Source organism: Corvus kubaryi, unplaced genomic scaffold (assembly GCF_017639235.1).
Source record: "Corvus kubaryi isolate FWS band 111438036 unplaced genomic scaffold, C.kubaryi_AGA036_p1.0 split1-131, whole genome shotgun sequence".
NCBI classification, from domain to species: Eukaryota; Metazoa; Chordata; class Aves; order Passeriformes; family Corvidae; genus Corvus; species Corvus kubaryi.
This window is the reverse complement of record NW_024582073.1, coordinates 9698251-9724499: the sequence shown is the minus strand read 5'-3', so window position 1 is coordinate 9724499 and position 26249 is coordinate 9698251. Positions and strand designations below refer to the sequence as shown.

General features: G+C 40.6%; 1 long non-coding RNA gene across 1 annotated transcript; it reads right to left on the bottom strand.

Moving 5' to 3' along the window:
• Window positions 1-1743: 1743 nt before the first annotated feature.
• Window positions 1744-25541, bottom strand: LOC121676695. The gene is made up of 4 exons (XR_006020538.1): window positions 15622-25541; window positions 3424-3604; window positions 2655-2772; window positions 1744-2182 (listed from the first exon to the last, which is right to left on the bottom strand). It is a non-coding gene; the product is annotated as an uncharacterized LOC121676695 (long non-coding RNA).
• Between the last annotated feature and the right edge of the window lie 708 nt (window positions 25542-26249).

Here is a 26249-nt window from a genome sequence, read left to right as displayed (position 1 = left end):
ATGAAAACTGTAGTTCTGTGCAAACTGGAACATATTTTCTTAAATCAAATACTAACTCACATTCTTTTTGTAGAAAAAAAAGTCTTCATTATATCTTCTGGACCCAATAAAAACAGGACAGTTATTCTGTGACATTTTGATGTGCCAGGAATTGCTGAATAATCTTCTTTTACTGATTTAAGCCTTTTGCAGATTCTGAAAAGCCAAAGACTGTCTTATAGTTTATGAACCTTGAGATACCAGAAAGGAACTGACTGAATAAGTCTTAACTACCAAAACATGATGTGCTAGCACCAAGGAGAGTTAATCCCAACCAAAACTAATCTTCTAAAACAGATGACCTGAGCCAGCTTTAACTTTAGCTGGGCATGTATATTATGGCTTCAGCTGAATTATTACTTTGTAGTTTCTCTCTTTACCCAAGGTACTAAAAGGGTCACTTTTTATTTTGTGCCCCTCTCAAAACTAAAAAAAAAAATAAAAGCTGAAACAGCAATAGAATAGCATGCTTATGTTAAAAAAAAAATAATTAATTAAAAAAGCATAATGCTTGAACAGTGTCTCCTCCTGTTTCTGCCCCAGCTATACTTTGCCACAAGGGACCAGTGTGGCTGCTGCTGCAGGTGCAAATCCTTCACCTCTTGCCACCAGTCCCAAGCATCACCCCATCCACAGCCCAGCGGTGCAAACCACCTCCCTGTGTCAGGCAACAACCATTCCCCCACTCCTAGCAGTGAGAACAAAACACAGCTCACGAGGGATCCTAAACCCCAAATCTGTCCTATACAGCTGACAAATCTGGACCACCCAACAGGTGGGAATGAACACATTCATCATCTAAGTGCTGGATCTCTCTGCATTAGATAACGTATGTTTGGGATTGCTGGGAAATGTTGTTTCTTCACTTTCTTGCAAGAAGCCTAGCTACTGTGTGTGCATCAAAGTTCTCTTACTGCCAGCAGCTGAAGAAGTGTGGGTGCCAGTGTGTGAATACCAAATAATAACAGAATCCCCAGGAGACATCTGATTCAATTTCCTCTGCAGTACAAGACAAACATGAAAATTCATTGTCTTGATTAGCTTTAGTGCAGGGAAACAGCTTTCACAGCTGATTGTAAATCTTTTGGATTATCTCATTTAGCTTTTAACCTTCCTCTCCTTCTCGTCCCTACACAGATTATTCCAGCCCAGACATTCATTTATTTGAATAGCCTAAGACATGCATATGTTGTCTCCAGTCAGAATGTGAAGCCTCTGAAGTGCACAAATAATACTAAGACCATTATAAATATCCTTCAGAGTTTCTTAGTGCAAACTAAGATCTTATTCCTAGAAATAAGAAAACTACAAGGAGCATAATCATCACAGATAAAATAAACTACTTTCCTCAAAACTGCTAGTATTAAAACTGGGGAATGGGGGAGCACTTTAAAAACTGGCAACTACTGTGTTTTAAATCTTTTCCAAGGACCTCCAGAATGACATGAAAGCCAGTAATTTGTGATAGCACAGTGTCAGTGGGGGTCACAGAAACAGGGGAAGAGTGTTGTGATCTAATGAGACGCTGGCAGCATACCCACATAGCTGCATTATTCTTATAGTCACTGCATCTGGATTATCTGTGCCAACTCTTCTGCTCTTCCATGGCTTCATCTGTGATGTTTCTGTTTCAGCTACCAAAGGAATTCTGCAAATGTCAAGAACAGTTACGACCATGAGAGAAATCACTCTCCAACATGTTTTTCCAGAATTTTATTAATGCAAATGATAATGGAAATTACTTATCTGCTTTCAAAAGGCATATGGGAGATTAAATCACAAACAGAGCATCATATCTCAATCTGGTTTCTATCAGTAGTCATCCTCATAGGTCAGAAAATCTAAAATCAAAGCTGTTGCATGTTGCACAACACAAAATATAAGGAATCAAAATCTCACGATATATAGTCCCATCCCAGATACTCTTTGGCCTTAATAATGTTTTAGAAACTTTATTTAGCTATAAATTTCATAGAATCTTCACAAAATAATCAAAACATTGTCTTCTCAAAGGTGCAAAATGTCCAGAAAAATTGGGATGTGCTTTTTCTCACCATCTCTTTTTAATATAAGTAGGAAGCAATGAAGACCAGCAGGAATATTTTGTTTATGTTTCTTTCATTCACATACATGCCCGCAAGACCTTAGAAGAAATATGAAAATTAATGCTTGCCTTCAGATAGAATTTAAAGACACAAATATTCAGGACATCTCACTTTCGTTCCTCAATTTCAGACCTACTCTAAACTAGTTACCTCAGTTTCCTCCACAGTCTGCAGGGAGAGATGGGCATGTTTAACCAGCTATTCAATTCATATCTCCTAAAGCCTCTCAGGATGCAATATAGAGTCAGTAGAGATTTTCTCTCATCATGAATGAAGAGAGCCCAAATGATTGTTTAAACTGGATATCTGACTTTTAGAAAACTAACCCACAAAAATCCTACCTAAAATTCTTCACGTTAGCTTTTCCATACAAGCTGCACAGAAAGAACTATAACTAACAAACAAACATTAGCTGACACACATTTTGTCTTTTCCCAGTTATTATCAAATCAATAATACAGAATACCAATAGCATTGAGAGAGTCTGAGGATCCATCTCCAGATACTCACCAACCATTGTCCAAGCCGGGTACACATCTCGTCAACCTGTAGCAGACAAGTCTGGAGGGACTTGAGTGAAGGCTGCCACCTCTTGGTGAACTAAATAGCACAAATTTTGGCTTATCAGCTGGAAAATGACACACCATAGTTATTGAGTTAAAATTCATTCATCCAAAAGTCATTAATAGATCCTTTATGTCATATCAGTGTATGTTTTAAGGTACGTTGGTGTGACATAAAAAATAAAAGAAAAAACTTAAATTATACCGAGTCTTCTACAGAAGCCAAAATCACAAAATTAAAAAAAATAGTGAGTTTTAAGAGTTTCAATTCAGAAATACACCTAGACTGTCAAAGAGTAACACCAGTTGGGGTGGCGTCTTATATTCTAAACAAGTTATATATCATGAATAGTATTTAAATGCCCCTTTAAATACATAGCACATCAAATAAATACTGAACCATGTGAAGACCCTTTTTTCCCCTCCAACTGAAATGTAAGATTGATTTATAAAAAGTTGCCAATTTCTTTTTATTTTCTTCTGGTGCAATGTCACAATTTGAGTACTCCAAGCTTTTTCTCTTCTGTGGCAATTGTTCTGTAATATTGCTAAAATCCCCAAAGCAGCAAGAGCAGCAGTGCAAGAGTTGCTGCTGTTGCTGTTGTTTTTATCACAGACCTGTATACTGAATTAAATCCAATGATTACTCTGCAAGATCTCAATAAATATCAGCATGCGTTTGAAATAACATTTGTTTTGTATTTTACAAATATTACCTTGATCCAACTTGTCCTCAAGTCTTACACAGGACAGCAATCTGACAGTGATATAATCCACATATTTTTCTTCATGTAAAATCGTACAAGCTAAATACAGAGCATTCAAACACCATTTAAGTTTACTTCTGTTGAATTTCTGCTTGATGAAGAAAGAACATATTTACTCCTCTGGCCAATACTAAGAGAAAAGTAAATGAGAAGACCAAATTAAAATGATCCTTCTATTTTAGTATGAAGCAAGTGCACAGTGCATTTATTAGTATGTGAATACAGTTACCAGAATGATGCTACTTTTACTGACATGCTGTGTTTTATTTTAACAAGTCTGAGATATATGTTCTCCTGACTATACAAAACCCATTGCAAGAAAAATCAGAGAGGCCATTTTGCCCATCTGCCATACTTAGCCTGGGATTTAGGTGTTAGGATGGGGGCATGAAGGGAAGAGATGAGGCACAGACTTTGAACCAACATCCACTGAACTTAATGAGACCCTCTCAAAAGAAGGTCCCCTTCTTCCTCTTCAGAAGAGTCATGGTTAAGCAGAGACTAAGTTCCTAGTTAATCTATAATTCCATTTCAGGTAAATCTAAAAGGCTCAGTCCCTGCAGAGGCCAGTGCAGCTGGGGTTTGGGGTCAAGACATAAATGCTGCGTGGATAAATTCTCAGAGAAGTGCTTGTTCTACGCAGTACCATATTCACTACTCTGCTGGCATCAGCACTGCTAAAAGTTCCTGAAACATTTTAAAAATTACCCATTATAACTGTTAAAGCCAACTGTAGGAATTGAAAACTCTTGCCAGGTATCTGCAATGCTGACAGATCTTTTTATAAGCCTATAGAATGTGTTTCTAAAAGTTTTATCACATTAATTGCTTTGCAAAGGCTCACTTTGACATCACCCATTGGCTCCAAGTTTATAGCTCTGTCACATTAGGCAGTATATCCTACTTCAGTGGCACCAGATATTTATGGAATAAAGAAAAATATTTTAGTATCAAAGAAGTATTTAAACCTTTAACAGGATGGATTACCAGCTCTCTCTCAGAAGAGGTGTACAGACACATATAAATATTGTGGCTAAACTGACACTGAAGAATTACTCCCACAACAGGCAAATCCCAGAGAACAGGAAATTAATTAATTTGTTCATAGTGCAAATAATTTTACTTTCTACTACAGACCTAATTTAAGGAGCACATTAAGTTCTGGAGCCAATTTTTTACAGAAGATCTGTACAGTATGATTTATCTTACAGTAGCTAGTTTGCCAATGCCTTTTTTTTCCTGTCTTCTCCAGAGCTTTCTGACTTCTAAACAAAACCCTCAGCCAAAATTTTTTTTAGAGTAGAAAAATCATGAAAGAAACTTGAGTGTCAGCATGAAGGATTTGATTTTATAACAGCAAATACATTCCTAAGAGAATGAAACATTCTTGTAGCCTCTTAAATTCTGCTTTCTGGACTTCTAAGTATCAATTACTTCTAAAGACTGAATATCTCCCTAGCAGGAATTTTATATAAATGTATGGATGACTTGTTCTGGCCTGCTACACACAGAACATACTCCAGTGTATGTTCAAGAAACACATTTTCCTTAGCATTGGGATTATATGCCCTTCCCCACTGCTGGTCTCTGTGCATTACCTGTATCCCAACCCCAATTCATATGTACCTACCAGAGCATGCAGTGTTACCACATACTAGATTTGGAGTCTTCCAAGCACACAATGAAAAATATGACACGGAGTATAAAAACTAACTTGAGATCAAGCCAGGTTGTTTTTCACCTGGCATTTGGCCTCCTTCATATTTGTGACTTGCTCTCTGGGTACGAAATAAACCTTTTCTGTTCTGTTCTGTAACCTCTTAATAAGGCTGACATTCTTCTTGTAAAAAGCTTGAATACTTTTTCCTCCCACAGGAGAGCTACAACTACTCTGTTCTAAACAGATGGACATATTAGGGGAAATTTGAAAATGTGGTAGCCAGGGCATGCATGTAGTTTTTTTGCTCCAGTGCATGGACCTGTTTCATCTGGAACCAGACGATTTGAGTTTGGGAGGAATGGGTTGCTTCTGAGGGGTCAGCAGGTTCCTGGGTGGAAATGGGGGTGTTTGGTGATTTGACAGATGGAACTGCCTTTATCTTCAGAGCAAAATGAGTTTTCAGTGTAGAGATATGAGAAGCAAATGTATCATTCATATCTGAACAGGTGTTAAAAATCTTATCCCTCCAGCAATGCAGTAAAGTAGCTGTACTATTATGTCAGACTGTGCTCCCACAGAAGAGTCAAATCCATGGACAGTAAGTCTGAAACGTTGCTATCTCTATTTTAAAATAATCTAGCATGGAATCAGAGCAGGAGCTCCAGACGTTGTCACCAACAGTTTGTGGTGTCTAGGTGGGTGAGTGGAAGATAATCCATATGGTGGTGATAATACAATATGGAACTTAAGCTTAAATCCTAAGAAAACCTACAGGTATCTACTGTAAGAATATTTTTTAAATCTGATTTTAGGTTCTTTAAGGAAACATGTTTAAATTATTGCCCACACCATTTATAATTAAATCAATAGAGAATCATCCTTGTTCATAAGCTCTATTCTATCTCGACAATCTGAATCCTTTTTGTTGGACATTTCAAGATTACTTTTCTCATGAAATTTGCATTTAATTCTGACTAGACAAAGGCATGTAAATGAGCCCAAAGTCATAGTACAGTGGCTTTCCCTATATAAAATATGTAAGTTGAATAAGCAATAACAGAGCCTCCTCACCTATCAAGATAATTACATGACATACCAACACTTCTCTGTTCATCTTAGCCACTGCTCAGCAATTTTTAATATCAGCTTATCTTGTGCTTTGACTAGCTATGAGCTGCCTGGACTAACAATAGCAAAGAGGATATTAATTTAGCACTGGAGATGCATGCTGTAGTTTGACCCAAATACATCCTATTGTTGAGGACTGCTTGGGGAAATTTTATGGCTTCTGTTACTTAGGAATTAAATTCAGTGGAAATGTTCTGATGAATATTTGACAGAAAATGTCAATGTGTGGAACACAAACCTTTATTAAAAATGTCTTGGACTTGACAATCTTTTGCCAAATGCTTGAGTGTTCTAGGCCTGGGTGTTCTAGGTTGTGGAGCCTATAATGGAATCAAAATCCCTCAATGGTGTGCCTGTCGCCAGGACCTTCCCAAAGACAGAAGCACAGCTCTTTCAAGGTCCACATTTTCAGGGTGGATCTTTTGATAAATAACCCAATACTCTGGCTCTGCAGCAGATCTGGCAATCTAAAACCCCTACCTCTATCCAAGGCAAACCCTGGAATTTTAGACCACCACTCAGTGAATTCAGCACCTGGCCAACAAGAATTAGACAAGGCCATTACCAGCCAACATGAATTAGACAAGGGTTAGATGTTCATAGAGTATCTCCAAAGTGTAGCAAGCATTTTTAATTTTGAAAAAAAATAATAATGTTTTAAAACAATTTACTTGGTAACTTTTGAAAATAAAATGGTTCCAGTCCAGTTCTTATCTGAAAAAAAATTTCCATCATCATATTGTTACAGAGGGTAAGGACCCAGCCTTCATCAGTGACCTTGCTTACTAACACTGTATTAATGCCTGTACAGGTACCTGAGCAGTGGCTCTTGAAAAGTCTACACTTAGGCCCACTTAGTCTAATTCTAGAGCTGAGAGCTTGAAAGACAGATATTTTCCACTAAACAGAGAAAAAGACTCTCCTTTGCTTCTGAGAAATGTAGAGGGAGTTCTTGCTAGCAGATAGAATAGGAGCATCTTTAAACTTTACAGCATGGATGTGGAATGGAAGCATTGATGGTTCCCTTATGATTTCGTTGACCTTTCTGTAAGTAAGAGAACTCTTTAGATGGAGATACTCTTCAGTGAATAAAACCTGATTAAACTCTTTGCAAGCCAACTGAAAAAATGGAAGTAGAAGGCACCTGCAGCACCTTTTCTACCTCAAAAAAGCACAAGATAATAGAATGAGTTAAGTATACTGATGCGCTGAAAATATCACTTTAATCAGATTCATGTGAGGAAGTCAAATTGAAATTACTATGATGATCCATCTGAGCAATGACCTGTTTAAAATGTGCATTTAAAATACTAGTTTGGGATTTGAAATCTGGTAGTACCTACCTCTAACACAGACTTTCTCATCAGCTTAAGCAAGCTGGTTGATATATCAGTATTTCCTGTGCAAAATGAGGAGAGACTTACAGAAGTCAGAGGAGCTCAGGAAAATATCTATTGAGAACTGCAGAGTGCCCAGGAAACTTAATAAATCAGCTTCTGAGTTTTTTTGTAAATACAGTGGGGTTTTAATGAAAACTATCCTCAAAAAGTATAATATGTAAGCAATCTTACAGATAGTTCCTGCAGTTTTCATCTGTTCTATATTTAGAAATAATGTAACAAATTCAAAGATATTAAAATGGTAGGAAAAAACCTCAGGATTAGAAAAGAAACATAACAGCAGTAGCAACCAAAACAGATCACTTATGATTTTTACTTTTCCCCCAGTCTCCCTGAAAACTTACCATGTGTTATTTGATGAATAAAAATGAAGCCTCTCTTCTGTAATTTAGCTCTGTTAGGAATAGCATTAGAACTGCTGTAATAGTTTAAATACACAAATTATGTGCATAAAAATATGTTGCTCAAAAGAAATAGTTATATTCCACCTCCTCTAGAAGATCACAGTAAACACGTGAGATTTGCTTCAGAAAACTCAATTCAACAGAAGTCTTCAATTCACTCTCCATCAATACTAGATGTGCCCCCTCTTTAATACCTGGATGTTCCCAGGTTAGGTCCTCGGGCTCCCCTCTGTCTTTCATCCTTCAAAGTGCTTTTTTTCCTCACATCTTTCTATAACCCCTCTCTAAGACCCTTCCCTTGGGAACTGCTCTGGTATCTTCCTGCAACTGCCTTTTGCTGCAACACTTTTAAGCAGGGAAAGGAAAATTATCTCAACCTTACCAGATGGGAAATAGTGGTGGGATCAGGACATGGCCTCTCTGCAGTTTCCTACACTGACTGTCACTGTGAGAAGGTGGCTGCTACATCCTGAGTTTCTGAAGGCAAAATACCTCCAGGAAATACTATTATAGATCTTTCACATTTAAATAAGCAACAGAATATATCATTGACTTTCATTCATGACATAGCATAAGGGTTGTCTGTAATAAGCTAAATGTTTCTGAGTCTGGACTGTGGAGCTCTTCCTACTCCTGTGCATTCAACCATCTTTCTCCTGCCTCAGCCTCTTCCCTCCTCCATAACTTTCTCTGGCTTGACTTTGCTTGCTACTTTACTTCTACTTTTTCTCTCTTTTTGCATCTTGCCTTCTCATTGGACATACAAGGAATTGGTACTATCTTATGTTCTCAAAGTCCTTTAACTCCAGTTTCTCTCTTCAGCCTTTGTTCATACTATTAACTCCTCTGCAAAAAAACTCCTCTGCAAAAAGAATCAAACATACATTTGTGATTCCCCTTCATTTAAAACTCCTTTAAAAGGGCAGTAACCTCTACTAGCCTCCTTTATGTTTTTTACTTCAAGCAGACATACAACTTTAGCTGTGAAGAGCCATTAATGTTATACAAAATCACAGACTTTCCATTTGACAAGCACTTAGTGAACATGTGTAAATACCCAAATTCCAGTACAGAAAAAAGCTGTGCAATGAAAATAGCCTCTTCTCCAGAATACTAAGTGCAAGCTTATGCTTGGCAGATCTCCTTGTATTTTTATAGATTTTTTTTTTTTAACTTTCAGGAGATCCTGGACAAAAAATGTTAAAAATTAATTCCAGATCACAGAATCACAGAATCACAGAATCACAGAATCACAGAACAGGTAAGGTTGGAGGGGGTCACTGGAAGTCATCTGGTCCAACCTCCATGCTCAAACAGGGTCATCCTAGAGTATGTTACTCAGGATTGTGTGAAGATGGGTTTTGAATGTCTCCAGAGAAGGAGACTCCACAACAACATTGCACAACCTCTCTGGGCAACCTGTGCCAGTGCTCAGTCACCTGAACTTTAAAGAAGATCTTCCTTATATTCAGGTGGAACTTCCTGTGCATCAGTTTCTGCCCATTGCCTCTTGTCCTATTGCTTGGCACCTCTGAGCCAGGCTCCATCCTCTTGACACCCTCTCTTCAGATCCTTATACACATTCATGAGGTCCCATCTCAGTCATCTCGTCTCAAGGCTGAGCACACCCAGCTGCCTCAGCCTTTCCTCACAAGAGAGATGCCCCAGTTCCTTAATCATCTTCATAGCCCTTCACTATCTCCTGGACTCACTTCAGGAGATCCATATCCCTCTTGTACTGAGGAGCCCAGAACTGGATACAGCACTCTACATGAGGGCTCACCAGGGCTGAGTAGAGGCATCAAGACCTCATGAAGAGGGAGGATAGTAGCAGACAAACTCTTCAAGAAAACCTGCCACAATCCAGGACCTCAAATTTACTTTGCTGAATGGTTCTCTCATACCTGCTACCACAGCTTTTTCCCAGAACACCACAGGTGACAGAAAACTCAGCTGTCACACCAAAGGGAAAGGCAGCACACCTCCCTTTCATGGCACAGGGCATCACTGCTGCTGCTGCAATCACCTCACAGGCCTGGAGAACTTTGTCCAAGATGTGATGCTATCTAGAGCTGGATGTAACTGCTGCTTCCACCCTCTCATTTTACATCACAAGTTAAACAAGCACATTTAACAGTTCCTCTAGAAAACTTTTTCTATAGAAGATAGGATAGCCTGTGATACGACCCTTATTAAATTATGACTAGAAATTAAAGGAAACTATGCAAAGTGTCAGATGAGACAGTAATCCGCAGTTTGTTCAAAAAATGCTGGAAAAGATCCTCATTCTTCCTGTAAGAACATGCAATAATATTCTCCATGACACAGAGTCCATATAAGCCCATGACACAGAGTTCCAGAAGGCACAATTCAGAAAACAAACAAAAGCTTGCTCTTTTTATTTTCTTTAATTATTTGTTTGTATTTATTTTATTTTTTGTTTGTTTTGGAAAATTTTGGGTTTGGTGAAACTACTGAAGCTAGCTTTCTGCTCAACATTTGCCACCTTGTTTTGCTCAGTCCTAAAATTTACCAGCCTCCTGTGCAAGTACACAGGGTCCCCTGTGACCACCAGGATGTCTCGGAGGGGAGCCACTCTGTGAAGGCAAGTGTCCAGTGTTATAACATTCATTCTGCTGTAGGGTATTTGTTTCTGGAATGCTGCCCAGTTACTTCTGACAAGCTGGTTATGTTGCAAGCCCAGTAACGTGTTGTGACACAATTAAAAATGAGGGGATTTTGCACCAATTTCTATTAATTTAAAAAGACTAATCCTGGTTGTTTCTTTTGTTCCCAAGAGAAGTGCATAATGAAGTCTAAAGACTGTGCTGCTCAAATGCTAGATTTTCCCTTTCATTTGGGCAAATAGACAGGCAATGAAGAATTTCTTATCCAGAAGAACTAATGGCTGCCTCTGTCACCTTTTCACTTCAATTATTTAGACTTCCTCCACACTTATGCTGGCTTCCTGCTGGCAGCACTGTCTATTAATCATTAACTGTCATTGTGCTTTAAAAGAAGGAAAGTGAAAAGACTGCTGAAGAACAAATATAACCCTTTCTTTTTTTCTCGTGAAAAATAAATGACAGCTGTGTGCTACCTGGATTTACAGTGTCTTCAAATATGGTTTTGGTTTTTTGGTTTGGTTTTTTTTTCCCACAGGGAATAATTAACATTCTAGACAAATGAGCAAATTGGCTGATCCAAGTAAATACATATTCCAGGACTCCCTTTTTCCTGTCATATCAAGGCCCAGTAGCCTCTGATAAAGCTTACAAGTCATCCTCTGCCACCAGCTCCAGACAAATATCAGGAGAATAGGAGTATGTTCTCTACGTAGCACTGAAGACTTAGCCTATTAAATCAATGGAAAGCTGTCTCTTCCCATGGACAGACAACCTGACCTCCTTCACTATTTCCCAGGAACCCTCCCAACAGTGTGCACTCTTTGGCCTCCTGTAACAGGACTCAAAAGTCATAATTCTTAAACACTGTTAAGATCACCAGAGGACTTTGTCCACTGTAGCAAAGCGTGCAAAGAAGCAACTGCTCATCTGTACCACCAAAGCCCATCCTCCCCGGGGTGTATGTATCCAGTATGCCTCCTGGATTTGGGGAAGTTAAGCCACCTGACAGGAACTTGAGATAAAATAAAGGTGGTACTGTAGACCAATTATCTCAGGTCTAAAAAGATGTAAACAAGGCTGGAGGAGGCTATAACCCACAGACTCTTTTGCTGAGTCTGGGTTTCCACACTCTTCCCCACGAACTGAGAAGGAGCAGGAGAGTTTTTGGGGGTGTGAAGGCAAAACCTCTGGTCTGCATAAGATAGAGGGTGTGAACATCCACCAACAGAGACTACAAGCTGAGTTTTGGGCCAGATAAGAAGCAGACCCTGCAGATGGTGCTTTTTATGACGCCAATTGTGTTCTCTTACATAAACTAGCTTGGTTGTGAAACTCCCCACCACCCCAAGGGAAGATCACATTCAAATGAGAGGCATCTGTCAAGTCTCAGAATGGTCATAACCCATCAAAGACCCCTGAAGTGCCCCTCAGATGAATTTCTGAGGCCTTCCACCAGAGGACTGCACACAATCCACAAATGTTGCAACAGATCCAGTGTTGGAAAAGAAAATGTAAAACTCCTCCCATGGAAGGGGCTTGGGCGTACCCACCTGCACCTGAACATATCCTAGCTCATTGAACTCTGTTTTGTGGGATCCTCACCACTGAGAAGACCAGAAGAGGACCAGTAGGACACTACTGGATCTGCAGATGTGGCGATTATCTTTCTACTTAATCTGTCTTTCTGTCACTCTCTCTCCCCTACTCTCTCTTTTCCCTAATTCTTTCTACCTCTCTCTTCTTCATATTAACTGTTAAATAAAATCCTTACTATTGACATTGGCATATGGTCTTCTTTGCACCTTAATTCAGGCAATAATCTAATAATCTAATAATCGCAGTAATTGGATTATAACACCTCCTGTGCTATCCTTCCCCGGTAGACCACAGACAGGATCCTCCCCTGCATGTCCTCCCAAGTGTCCTTCTCACTGAGGAGTCCACAAGAATGTTCCAGGTCCAGACACTCTTTTCCTGAATGCTTGGATTTCCCACAACTTGTTTTCCTGCAGTTCTTCCTCTTCCTCAGTTGTGGGCTGCTCTGGAAGCCACAGGCAGAGCTGAATGCCTGCCTGTACCAAGCCAGACACTGCAGACAGAACAAGAGCATTCCCCAAGCCTTGAGCTTTAAGAACACATAAAGCACATGCCATGGAAAATACTCCAACATCCACTTCAATATATACTCTCAATTTCAGTTCTTAGAGACTGAAAAGCCACTATAAGCAGAAAATCACATCAAACTGCTGCTATTCACTGCACACTGTTTTGTACTGTTTTGAAATACACTATTGCCACATATCTGACCCCGTCACTCCAATAAATAATTCATTGTATCTCTCACTCCAATGCTTTCCTGCAGGGTCCAAGAAAACAGAATTTCAGAGAAAATAACGTCTGTTGAAGAAATGGCCATTTGAGTGTACATAATGAAAATCCTCCTTGAGTTGCAGCACATCCTGACAGAGATGGAAGTCAGCCCCAGTTGGAGAGGCAGATGTGAGGACTGAAGGGAGCTGAATCTATATGGCCAAAAAAAAATATTGTCATTGATCCTCTTAGTGTGTCCCAAAAACACAGCAAGACTCTGAAATGTAACAGCTATAAGGTGCCATCTATTTCTATACTGTTTCAAAATGTCCCAAAAGCCCTTAGGAGTACAAAAGTAAACAGCTTTATACATTTCCCTGTGATACATAATTGTCTGTGAGTAATAAATTTATGAGATTAAAGTTTGTGAGAATTAACTATTGTCAGACATTTTCAGTGCTGTTTTCTCTGAACAATCATGATATTGCTGCACTCTAAAGGCACAGACAGTTATTTGCTCCACAGATTATCCAGCAGTGTGTTTTTATCTTCTGAACAGCTCAGCTGCCCATCTCCCTTGGAGAACAGCAAGCAACCTCTATAACACCTTTAATATGAAGAATGAAACTTTAATTCATTCCTAAATACAGGTCACACCCATGTCAAGAAACCTCTGTGCTGCTGATGTCCCAAAATACTGCCAAACTGCAGCCACATTACTTGCCAAGCAGTGCTGCAGTGGTGGACAGACCCAGCAATGCAAATAGCCCCAGCACCTGCTATGAGCTGCTAATGTTTCACACCTCAAGTTTCTGTCTTCAAAGAAAAACATTCAATCTCAAAAATTCAGTTTTTGTTTTATACCTGAAAACAAAAATTGAAAAAGGAACACAATACAAACACACCATTCCAGGATGCAGTGTTGTGAAAAATTCAAAAGATACTGCTGCTCAAGGGAACCATGAAGTGGAAACCACCAAGGAGGTGCCATGGTAACTTGTAACACCTATCTGCTCTCAGTGATTCAATGCCACAAGTTGAATTTAACACAGAATGTGGGTTGAAATGCTATTTTCCAGGTGAAGAGTTAAATGATGTCTTATGCAGTTGTGTTACGACAGTACCAAAAGTAGTCCTCTCAAGACTAATAAACTCAAGTCCATTGTCCTGGCCAAATCCTGATTTGGTAAATTAGATTATTTCAATTTTTTAAATGAAGTTCTTTCATTTGAAGGATCACAACTACTGAAATTTGTAGTGGACAGCCAGTGCAACCTGGAAGGTCTTGTGCTTACATTTTTCTCATGATTTCTAATACTTCCATCATTCCTGCAAGGTGAGGAGATACTACAGCTTGTCTCAGCTCCCTCACAGCTTACTAATGAGGAAATGATGCATATAAACTTACTGTTAAGCCCATTCAGTCATCAGCTGCAGCTTTGACTCCCTAGCTTCTGCATATCCTTGCAAAGAATTATTTTCTGAGGAAGGAGGCTCTCAGAAACCATAAGGCTGAATGACCTAAATTAGCAATTATGGAACTAAGGATTCAGCAACAGCCAAAGATGCATCATGATCACCTGGAATTATATCCTTAAATTTCTCAGATGAGGTAATCCTAATTAACTTGTTTAGTCATTGCAAATGTTGACAGGTCTGGGAGTTAAATCCTGACACCTTGACCATGCCTCATTCAGTAGACAATTCTGTCAGTAAGTTGAAGAGAATACATAACATATATTTGGGGCAAAGAAAACCTAAAGGAAATCCATTTTACTTGACTGCTTATTATAAAACACCATTACACATTTTTCAGCATGCAGTAGCAAACTGAAGCCTGCATAGTGCAGTATGCACTACAAAGACACATAAATACTGTAGGCATGAGAATTTGTGGGGCAAATGCACTCAATGCCCTGTGTGGCCTGGAGAGAATCGTCTTCCTGACTCAGATTTAGTAATTTGTTTAACTGTATGTGCTTCACCCTGGTTCTAGCTGTGCTCTGTCTCCTACTGAAATCACCAGGTGTGAGTACTCACGTCCTCAAAGGAAGACAATTCTCCTCATCTTTCACATTTTTATATGCTTTCTTGAACAAATGATTCGGGGGGGGACGGCCGGGGGGGGATGATAAAATGCTTTCAATTGCTTTGATTCCTTTTTTTTTTTAACAGAAAAGGAGTAAAACCAGCCACCTCAACTGAGACTCAAGAATTTGGGGTTGTGTTCCCCAGATATGCCTGAACTGTCCCTTCACATCTTCAGGCCTCACTTCTGTCAATAGAAGACGGCTACAAAAAAAAGCCAATAAAGCAAGTTCACACACTCCTACTGGGAGAACAAGCTCTAATTCTGAAGAAGAGGGAATTTATTATTTTTAGATTTTTTTGTGGGTAGTTGGACACCTTAAAGCAAAGCTTTTACATAGTTGTTTTTATAAAGGATTTAAAGCTGTCCAACTGGTTTCAGTTGGCATCCAGACAAACAAGAGAAAACCGTGTCTCTTGGAAGAGCATCTGCCAACTCTCTTACACAGGAAGACTAAAAAAGGAGTGATCGCACCCATCAGACAGCTCAACTGATAGGAAATATCAAATGGCATGCTCAGCACACTTACCTGCTCACAGAGAATTTGGCAAAGATTGAGTCAGAGGTTGGTGCTGGAGTGAAGCAGACAGTGAGTGTCAGGGCACTTGTCTCTGCCTGGTGCCTGCTGCTGCTCCCATCCAGCCCAAACAGGCAGATTTTCTTCTGAAGAAAAGCAATGCAGAAAAGGGGCTGGTACATGATCTCACCCTGACAGCAACCTTCAATGACTATAGAACTGGGAGCCCTGAAACATTTTTGCTGTTCCTCATAGGACATGTTTTGTCTTATGAGGAACAGCTGAGGGAGCTGGGTTTGTTCAGCCTGGAGGAGGCTCAGGGTGGACCTCATTGCTCTCTACAAGTACTTGAAAGGGGGTTGTAGGGAGGTGGGGGCTGGTCTCTTCTGCCATTCCGACAGTGAGAGGACTAAAGGAAATTACCTTAAACTGAGATGAGAGATTCAGATTAGATACTAGAAAAAATTTTTCACTGTTAGGGTAGTCAGGTATTGGAATAGGTTGCCCATGGATGTGGCAGAGTCACATCCCTGGAGGTGTTCAAGACGCATCTGGATCTGACACTGGGTGATGTGGTTTAGGGGTTACAGGGGCAGTGCTGGGTGGATGGTTGGACTTGATGATCTTAAAGGTCGCTTCCAACCTTGATGATTCTATTATTCTATTTTTGCATCTGCTGGTTTATACGCACCTACATTGACGAAAGGACAGTAATGATGTCATTCCCTACAATAAGCAATGCATTTAACTCATGAGAGGGAGTTACTGAATTATTTAAATAGCTCAGCAAATATGATTAACTGCCAAGAACAGACTAAACTATTCTTGCTTCTGTAAAAAAAAAAAATCATTTTACTGAAGCAATGAACCAAATTACAGATTTTATTTGTGGATAAAGATTATTTTGAATTAAAATTCACCCTTGGATGATGATAGTTGTCTTCATGGCTCTTCAGCAAATGTTTTTACATTAAGGCTGCCTAAGGGCCTTCACAACACTTCAGAGCACAGCACTGTACAACTGTGACATGGCAATGATTGCAAAACATGTCTTTGAAGGCATTTGGTAATAAGGTACTCTGTGCTCCATCAGCTTACAGAAATCACTATTAGCAACAGTAGACTAGACACAGAAATCCACTGCCACCACTTCTGTGCCAGAATAATCAGATAGATGCAAGCACACTCCCTTTTGTTCTCAGTGCTTGTCTCCAAGATTGAGTACATTGTTCTGGACTCGGAGAGGTGGAAGCTTCCTTTTCCTCCAGCACAGCTGCAGTATCAACACAGGATCTAGATGAAAAATGATGGCATATACTAAACAAGATTTTAAAAAGTGACAGCTGCTTTTCCAGAACCCCTGAAGGTTAAACAAAGCTTAGCAAGTTTTTTTCTTTTTTTTCTTTATTTCATTCTTAGCATTAAAAAGACAAATTATTGTTGTTATTATAATCCTACTCTCCCAGGTCTTCATATGTCCAAAATAAACTTCCATGTCAATAAATCACATAAAATCACATTAACAATGGAGTGTTAATGGCATCATTTTCTATTAGCACAAACACATCAGAACGCAGTGATTTTATTTTCCATGTAATGTGCACAAATAAGTAAATATATACACACAGACACAAATGTAAAATCAGATTGTTAAATTTTATTCAGCAGCAACCTTGCAACATGAATATTTTGACTTATGCATCTAAAATTCACTTGCCACTTGTGCAGTAGGTATAGTTCACTGAGGAGAAGAAGAAAACACTCATGAAACCCTGCACAGCAGATGGGCCTCTCTTAACTCAGCTGCAGACATGTACATACTCCCTAGGCTCAGCCTCTCCCTAATTTCTGTTTCAGATGATTCCAAGATTCCTTCCCACAACAATCTATGCAAAAGCAGTGACACAGAAACTTGGACAGACTCGCAGAGAAACATCTCAGCCTTCTGTCCCTCCTCTTCCTTTACTTTCTGGTTTGTATTTGGATTGCATTTCCTCAGAGGGAATATGAGCATCTTCTTTGCCACCATAAACAACTTCTAGACCCAGAAGCCTTTAGGTCCATCTCAAATGTTCTCATCATATGGGACTTTACCACGCTTGTCACCACTACCAGTATATATTCCAGAACACTAAAGCTCCTTTTCACTGTCCTAGGAGAAGTGTCTGTCAGAGAGCAGCAGGGGCCTCCCCACTGCCCTTGGAGAAAGGGAGGAATATGTAAAATGGGCAACTGGGGAGAAGAGAAGCTCAAAACAGCTAAGGGAAGTCGTGAACCCTAGAAAGCACAGGGAAAGATGAGCTAAAAGTGAGTGGCTGGCCAAAAAATGAGGACAAGGCAGGGGAGGGAGAGGGAGTAACAACAGACAGACACTCCAATTGCATGAAAAGAGTGAAATTGGAGATTAGGACCTGTAGCTGGAAGAGGGGAAAAGCAGGTGTTGGGCAATGGAAAGAGACAGACACATTGGACAGGAATCTGGGAAACATACGAAAGAACTGGTTAAGACAAGCAGAATGGGATAAAGAAATGGAGAGTAGAGTAGGATGAAGTCTGGGGAAGCAGACTAAGGTATGTGAGAAGACTCAGAGGGTGGGATGAGTAAGTTAAAAGCACTTGAGAGCATATTTTTCCTATTTTATTGTAACTACCTTTAAGGATGATGCAGGACCATAAAATAAAGCAGATTGCAAATTTATTTTTAGCTGAGGTTAGGAATGAGGCAAGGAATTACAGGAAAGAACCACTTTCACAGCTAAGAAAGTGAACATTGCAGAGGGGGAGGGAATGACATTTTGTCCTGGCTTCCGCCCCAGATTTCCTATGATGCTAATTAAGTAATTTAAATTTTCAGGGGTGGTCATTAATTCTAGGTTCTTCATTTTCTGACAACCTGACTTGGAAGTCCTAAAGTTGATATACAAAAACACTGAACACTCTCAGTTACAACCAAAGTTGATAAAAATCATGTCTTGTACTCAGTATCTAATACCAGCTACTCTGAAAAAATGCAGTCCTTGCTATCTCAGAGAGGGCATCCAAAATTAATTGATACTTTAGGTGTTAGTTTTCCTGTGCTTTAGTGGAACAAGTTTGCTTCAATAATGAAACATGAAACTTCTTCTGGCTTGGCTGTTACTCAGCTTTTGGAAGTGCTTATATACTAACTTAGGAAATTATATGGGAGACTTCAAAAGTAAAAAACCTGCTTCTAACAGGGTATTGATGGTGACCTGCAAGCCTGCCTCCAAACACACCCTGACAAAGAGCTGAAAACTGTTCATTAAATGAACACCCCTCTTTTCTGCACTGAGTTATGAGAAGGGATTGTAAAATAGAATACTGGGTCAGTTAATTATAGGTTGCCATAATGCTTATGTGCAACAGGGTAAAATTTAAAGGCATATGGGCAAATTTGAATGACTAACATGGAAATCTTATTGCTGCATACTCCATGTGATTTTATTTATCTATACGTCCTTGTGTGTCTTTTGAGTATGTACATGTGTGTATGCACCTGTGCTTGGGGAGTGTACACCTACATACATGTGCAAGAGAACTCTAATTCTGCATGAAATAAAAGGGCTTCTTTTAATCTTCCAGTAGAAACTGACACACACACACACACAAAAAAAAGAAATTTAATCATGTTATTTTAGGTCTGAAGAACCTTTTAATCAAGAATCAGATGAGATAAAATTATAGATGCGGTGTAGCCACTTACAACATTACAGAAAAGGCTATGTTTGCCTTGCTCAGTTTCAAAGAAAACAGAAAATTTCTAAAGGACATTAAAAAAATAAAAAACAAAAAACAGCCACACCAAAAAACCTAAACAAACAAACAAACAACAAAAAAAAACCAGGGTGCAGACCTCTTCAATTTCCAGTCGATTGTCATTCCAGGGGTCAAGGCAGATTCCCAGTGGTGCAGGATTTAGAATAAAATAACTGGAACTTGGAGGTGGAAATGAAGTACAGCTGTGCTTACAATGGTACAAACCCAATCAGGTATTAACCTCTCTCTTTTCCTTGAAATACAAAATAATCTGTATATTGCATAGGTGCATAATCACATTGCTTGACAGCTCCTAAAAGACAGGATTGTTCTTATCCCTCCATATTTGGAAATCACATTCTAGGCTGGAGTCCTCTCCTTAGCATTTGTGAAAGTGATTTGAAAACCTAACACATATCCCATTACTGTATATTCAAAAGTAAAATATCAAAAGGGAAAATGAAAAAAAAATCATTATGAAATTGTGCAAAGAATATGGAGAAGTTAGCAGAATTTTATTACAGGCTCACCCACAAGAAAAATGTATTCCTGGATTAAAAATACAGAAACTCAAACTTGTCCTTGTTTTATGAGACCCAAGTTTAGCACCCCCTTTTGAACGTAGTAATGTAAGTGTTACAAAGAGTAAGAACATTCCAGTGGGCCAATGTGGGATAATCTCCCTCCCATAAATCTCCTTTTGATGACACAGGGATTGACTGAAGTTACAAAGTCTAAAGAAACGTAGTAGTTTTCCAAATTCATATTACTTCTGAGGAGACAAAATTGTCTCCTTTTTGTAATCCATATGCATTTCCTTTCTTTCTATTACAGACCTTGATGTGTGGTGAAGGCTGACCTACCAATGCTTTCAGTGCATGCCTTTGGACAACATGACAAACCAACTGTGAACCTAGAGCAAACCAACGCAGCGTCACCTCAGTCCCTGCAGTCAGCTCACAAAACTCTGCTGCTCCAAGCAGCTCCTCTAAAAAGCAGTAGGGCAAAATGACTGTCATTCCAGAAAGGTACTCTGTTACAGCTTGTTAACCATATTGTCAGTGATACTGAAGTCTCCACCAAGTCTATCTATTAGCAAAGCCTAATACAGCAACCTATTCAGAGCACAGAAGAGATCCTTCCCAAAAGTCTAGAAGTGTCAGAGCACATGCAGTGGAGCAAAGGCAGGAAACATTTTTAGCACTCAAAACTGGGTGGAAAATGGAAGCCTACATCAAGCAGTGTGTCGGAACCCTGGGTTCAGAGAATTTCAGTCTTTCAGTGCTGACAGGCAGTGATCCTCAAAAGCGCACTGCATTTGACCTGAGGCCTTGGGAAAAACTTCCCAAATTATGTGATAGCACTGAGATTGTTGCTGTGTAATTAAAAAAGAAGTTTGTTATATCACTGGGTGGAATATGTAGAGATGTAGAAAATTTAGGTTTCTGGGATATACATGTAACAGGATAGAGGATTTTGGGTGTAGGTTAGTTCTTTCTTCTTCCTTCTTCTTCACAAGCCTGGGTGATCTGGTACTGGTACGAAAAACCTGCAGTGTGGAACATGAATGATTAGTTATTGGATTACAAGTAAAAATAAATTAGTTGACATTCCATAATTGGGTAGTTTGGGCTTTAAGAAGGTAGAACTCTGGGGCCATTTTCACCATGTTAACTTAGAGGCACATCCTGTGCAGCTGCACTATAGATAAGAAATAATAAACATCTGAGTCTGAAGAAAAACTCCACGTCTCCTGCATTTCAATCTGAACTCTGAGTAAAAGAACCAAAAGACAGAGGCAAAGAAAGAAAAGAAGAATAGGAAATTTAATAACAGTGTTAACTGAGCCCTGAGATGGCTGTAAAAGATCCTTATAGCAATCCAGTACCCATGTAAGATTTACTAAGATATGTCTTACTTCTTGCAATGAGTTTCTTGACATAAATATAAACTCAGTAAGTCTCAGCAGCCTGTCATCCCTAATTTGCAAGGCTAATAATAACAGGGGTTTTTTTAGTGAAGCATGAATTTGTGAGCTCTCTAGTCTCAGCACATCTGTCCCTGCTCTCCTGCCAATCCAAGCATTTCGGCAAAAGTAATACAGCACTGTCAAGAAAAAGGAGCAGAAGAGGAGCATATAAAGTTTCTCCACTCAGTTTAAGCAGCAGCAAGTTGAAGTAGAGACAAGCACAAATAGATGGGATGTTCAAACCATGGCCATGGCTCCTGTAGTAAGGAGCTTGCTCAGTCTCAGCACATCAGCACCTTGAGGAGAATGGTGCCTGGGGAATGCACTGAGTCCTCATTAAACCGGCAAAAACAGGCACAGAGTCACAGGGTCTCGTTCTTGCTTAGAATGTGATTTTATTGCCTCCTTTTGTCTGTCGCTCTAGGCAACTGCCTTCGTCGCCTGCTTGTAAAACTGGGCCAGCTTGCTGGGGAGCAGCAAAGTAACACTCAGCTTTGAGTTAGTATTTCATCAGATGATGTAACTCTACACAGGAGTCTTTTAACTTCTACATGAACAGCAAGATTCTGGTCAATTTGCTGACCCTTAAGCCTTGATTTTTGACCTGATCTTAAAACTTTGCCTTCCCAACTCCTGCAAATAGTTACTGGTTTGGAATGAAGACAATAGCAAGGCTGAACACACAGCCCCTAGCAGAACCAGGCTCTAAACATCTGAGGAGGACTGATGGGTATTTCAGCTATATACTGCAGTGCCTGTTTTTTAGTGCATGGCAAAACGCTTCACTTGAAAGATATAAATAAAACCCCTCAACTGTTGTGACCCTGTCACTTATTTGGTATATGTTTTACAAAGTGCCAGCTACAGGTATGCCTTCAACAGAAGTACTGAGCCTGTCTCCTCTGATAGCAGTGAGACTGATACTGAACTACTACCAAGTGTTTTTGCACACCCCACTATATATTGAAATATTAAAACACATATGAACAAGAACTTAAATTTAGCCTGCAGACAGAATAAGTGTTTCTCATAGTTAACTGCCTATAGCATATCACCCAGGTTACTTCCCAAGCTCTTTAACATATTAGAACTGATCTGTAATGCTCATTTTTAAACAACTTGACTCAGGATGACATGTCTCAGAAAGCCGGTTTTAATTTGCAAACCCTTATCATGCTGGGTTTAAGCCAAACAACTTGGTGCATTTTTTACGGATCACGATGGATTTGAATCAGGACTACTGAACTGTTCTTCCTACCTTCAGTACCACTTCCTGTGGAACTACTCAAGAAATAAAGCAGTACTCTGTTTGAATTACAGCAGGATCAGGCCATCAGGAATAACTTGACTTTACTCATGTGTTTTACCAAGGAATGCATTCTGTTCCTTCATTTAAACTTGGAGCAAATAAAGACAGAATGATAACCAAGTAACATTAGGTTGAAAGGGGGAAAAATATATAAGAAGTGAGTATGTGCAAAGATTCCCTGTTACTATGCAGACTCCTTGATTTTCAGGATCAAGCCATGTTTATATGAAGTCACTTGCAGAATTATAGATCTGGTTTTACTCCTGTCTGACAAAAGGATACTTCCTGCATTAGCTTTATTGACAGACACCATAGATCAGCTGCCAAGTACAATAAAGTCAGGGTGAAAGTTTGGGGATCATGCCTTCAGGCAATGCTCTGCCATCTACCACCCAGGCGGCTTCCACATAACTAGTGTGGGACTCAAATACAGACACTGATTCTAACATATCACTTCTAAATGAACAATTTTAAAAGCATGTTATTCAATGTGAAACAGGGTAATTTTGATGTATGCTTAGAATGAACACAGAAGAATCCTAGTCATGATTTTTATTTTTGTTTACTTAACATTTTTTCATATAGTTTTAATTCGTTAAATTAACAAAATATTTTTAATTTAAGAAAAGTTACCAACTAATCTCCCAGCTGAGTTCACCCAAGTGCTTTTATACTGATAAAGTCTCAGGTAAAGCAATAAATTAGTTTCTCTGTAGTCATTTCTTTATCCTCTCCATTTCAGCCTCATTCCCAGCATTTTATATTCACAGGTGCTAAAGCCTAGGACATTGAGCCCCAAACACAAACAGATTGAAGCCGGACAGCAGAAGAGATTACCACTCTGAGGCATCTGTCCATTTCAGCTTTCACAGAGGTGGCAGCTACCGTGACAGGAAGCTGAGTCATGCATAAAGGCAATCCAGTGTACAGATCAAAATAGTAATATAGATCAGCACAGGTTCTGAGCTGCACAGAGGCAGCCTGCAAGCTGCACGGACTACCTGCTTCATATGCAACGCAGCTATGCCTGCCACCAGCACGGTATCAGCCAGGCAACAAACAGACAGGGTGAACAGCTGGAAGTGATACGCCTGGTCCCATTTCATTCAGCCTGGGTTCATGAAACAATATATTCAGTTAAAAGCTGATGATGTTGTCAACACTGTCAAAGAAAAAATTCCAAAATTATGCGAACTCAAGTTTTCAACTTAGTAAAGATGACTGCCAAAAAGAGTCTTAAAAAACCACTGCATTATGGCTGGCATGGGGAAGGGGGAGATCAATGATCAATCTTCCAAAGAAGCTGTCTGAGAAAATGGTAACACTAAGGCAGCAGCAATATGAAATGATAGTCTCTGCATCCTTACCAGGAGCTGCTTCCACAAGCAAATTCCTACTTACGAACTGCCTAGTAGTTTATGCAAGAGAAGCAAAGGAGATAGCCCAGCTGAGAGTTAGTCTCAGCAAAGTACGTAAGATGTAACTCAGCCCACACTATAAATCATTTCCTTCATGCACTCATTAACTGTCTGCAGTCTCAAGGAGCTGCTTTTCATCTCTGTATTACAGAAATTACCTGTTCATGACACCAGCCAGAAAAAGGCACGCCTAAGCATATTGGCTACACAAAGGCAAAAGGAAGTGCAGATAAGACCAACAGTTTTGTAGGCAATGACATACATGAAGCCTCATTTCCTAGGGAATTGCATCTCATGACTGTCAGATTTTTTAACCGAATTATACCAAAGCTTCAGGCTAGTCTTAAACAGAGCATCAGAGAATCCAAAGAGAAGATAAATATGCGTGTCTACCATGACAGGCTTCAAGTGAGATCAGCTCCTTATTGGACACTGCTGAATCCTATAGGAATACACATTTGGATTAAAAGTGGGATTTTTCCAGTTCCTGGACACTCAGTTCCCAACAGTCCCACAACCCTTCTGCCCAATGCTGATATTCCAATATTAATGGTTGAAATATATGATGCATGTTTTTCCTTTTTGCACATAAGTACATTCTCCCCCACCCAGCTATGTTCACAGAACTTAGAGGAATGTTCTTTCTTTGAGAATTAATATCTCAAGCTTTAACCCTCTGTTTCATTTGTTTGAAATCAGCTCAAAATTTATGGGGCGCAGAACTAACAAAGCAACAGCAAGCAAACAACAGCAAATTTACTCCCTTATACTCACATGCAAATACAGGATGCAATTCTGCATATGCCATATTTTTTTAAGGAATCAGGAGGGTTTTTTTTTTTTTAACAAATCTGCTCATCAGTACTCAAGGAACCCATCTGGCTGTCACCTTTGTTTCTAAAACGGAGCCGAGCAGTTTGCTTTCTCCTACTTTAGTAGCATTGCCTCCGCGAAAGTCAGCTCAGACTCCCCTACTGCTGCCACAGCGGGCAACTCGTCCGGCTGGGACCACGGCAGCGCAGGGGGTAACGCAAACGAGTACAGTTCTTAAATACTGTGTTGAAAAACACAGCAAGATTGTTTCGTATACATTGGACATACTGTATTATATACGTGGAAATACACAAATCAGCTTTGTATCAGTTACAGCACATAAAATATATAAATACCACCCGCGTTAAAGACTTTTGTCTCCAGCCTTTCAAGCAGGGACAAACACCTGCAGATCCCTCTGCCGAAGTCGCCATCCTCCTACCAAGAAGGGATTCCCACGGCCAACAGACCCATCAAGCTGTCTGCGGCCGTGTGCCCACCCCTCCCCTGCTCCCCCAGCCCCTCCTCTCCGCCGTGCTGCCATGTCCCTGCCTGCCCGCCCCTCCCGGGGAGGTTTCTAAACTCCGCGGCTCGCCCAGGGCCCGCCGCCCGCTGGGGCTGGGGCCGCTGCACCGCTCCGCTCCGCGCCGCCGCCCCCGCCCACCCCCGCGCTCCGCGGAGCCGCGGCCCGACCCCGCCGCCCTCCTGAATATTTCATCGGCGCTGCCCAACGGGATGCCCCGCCGCTGACTGCTGCAAAGGGACCGCATCCCGCCGGCGGCGCGTCTCGCTGCTTCCTGTCTCTTTCATTCTTCAAAACCGTAGCTTTTCATTTATTCCGATAAATAAATAACTGATTAAAAACAAAGGAAAGAAAAAAGAAGCAAGAGCATCTCTCTTTTGTATCTGAGCAGGTGGGACTCCTGTGCAGGAGATTACGGAACACAAGAAAGACTCTGAACTCTTCCGAGCCCAAAGGATGAGCTGGCAGCAGTTTTCCTATAAAAATCCGATCCCGGGGCTGTGACACACTCGAAGGAGCGAAGGCGCCGTCAGCCTCACCGGAGGCGTCCCCGCTTTGGACACCGCAGACCCTCGCTGGCGGAGGAGGAACAGGAGGGACTCGCCGGCCAGACCGCGCTCCCGGCGCGCGTCTCCCGCCGCTCTCCGCTCTCCGCGGCGGCCGTGGCCGGCCGGGCGGCGCTGGGGGTCCGGCTGCCGCCGCGGGGCCGCCGTCCTGTCGCAGCCTCCGCCGCGCCCGGCACCGCTCCGCCGCAAACTTTTCTGCCCGCGCCCTCCTCGCCGCCGGCCGCCGCAAGGGAGCGGCGCGGGGACCGGTCGGCGCCTCGTCTCC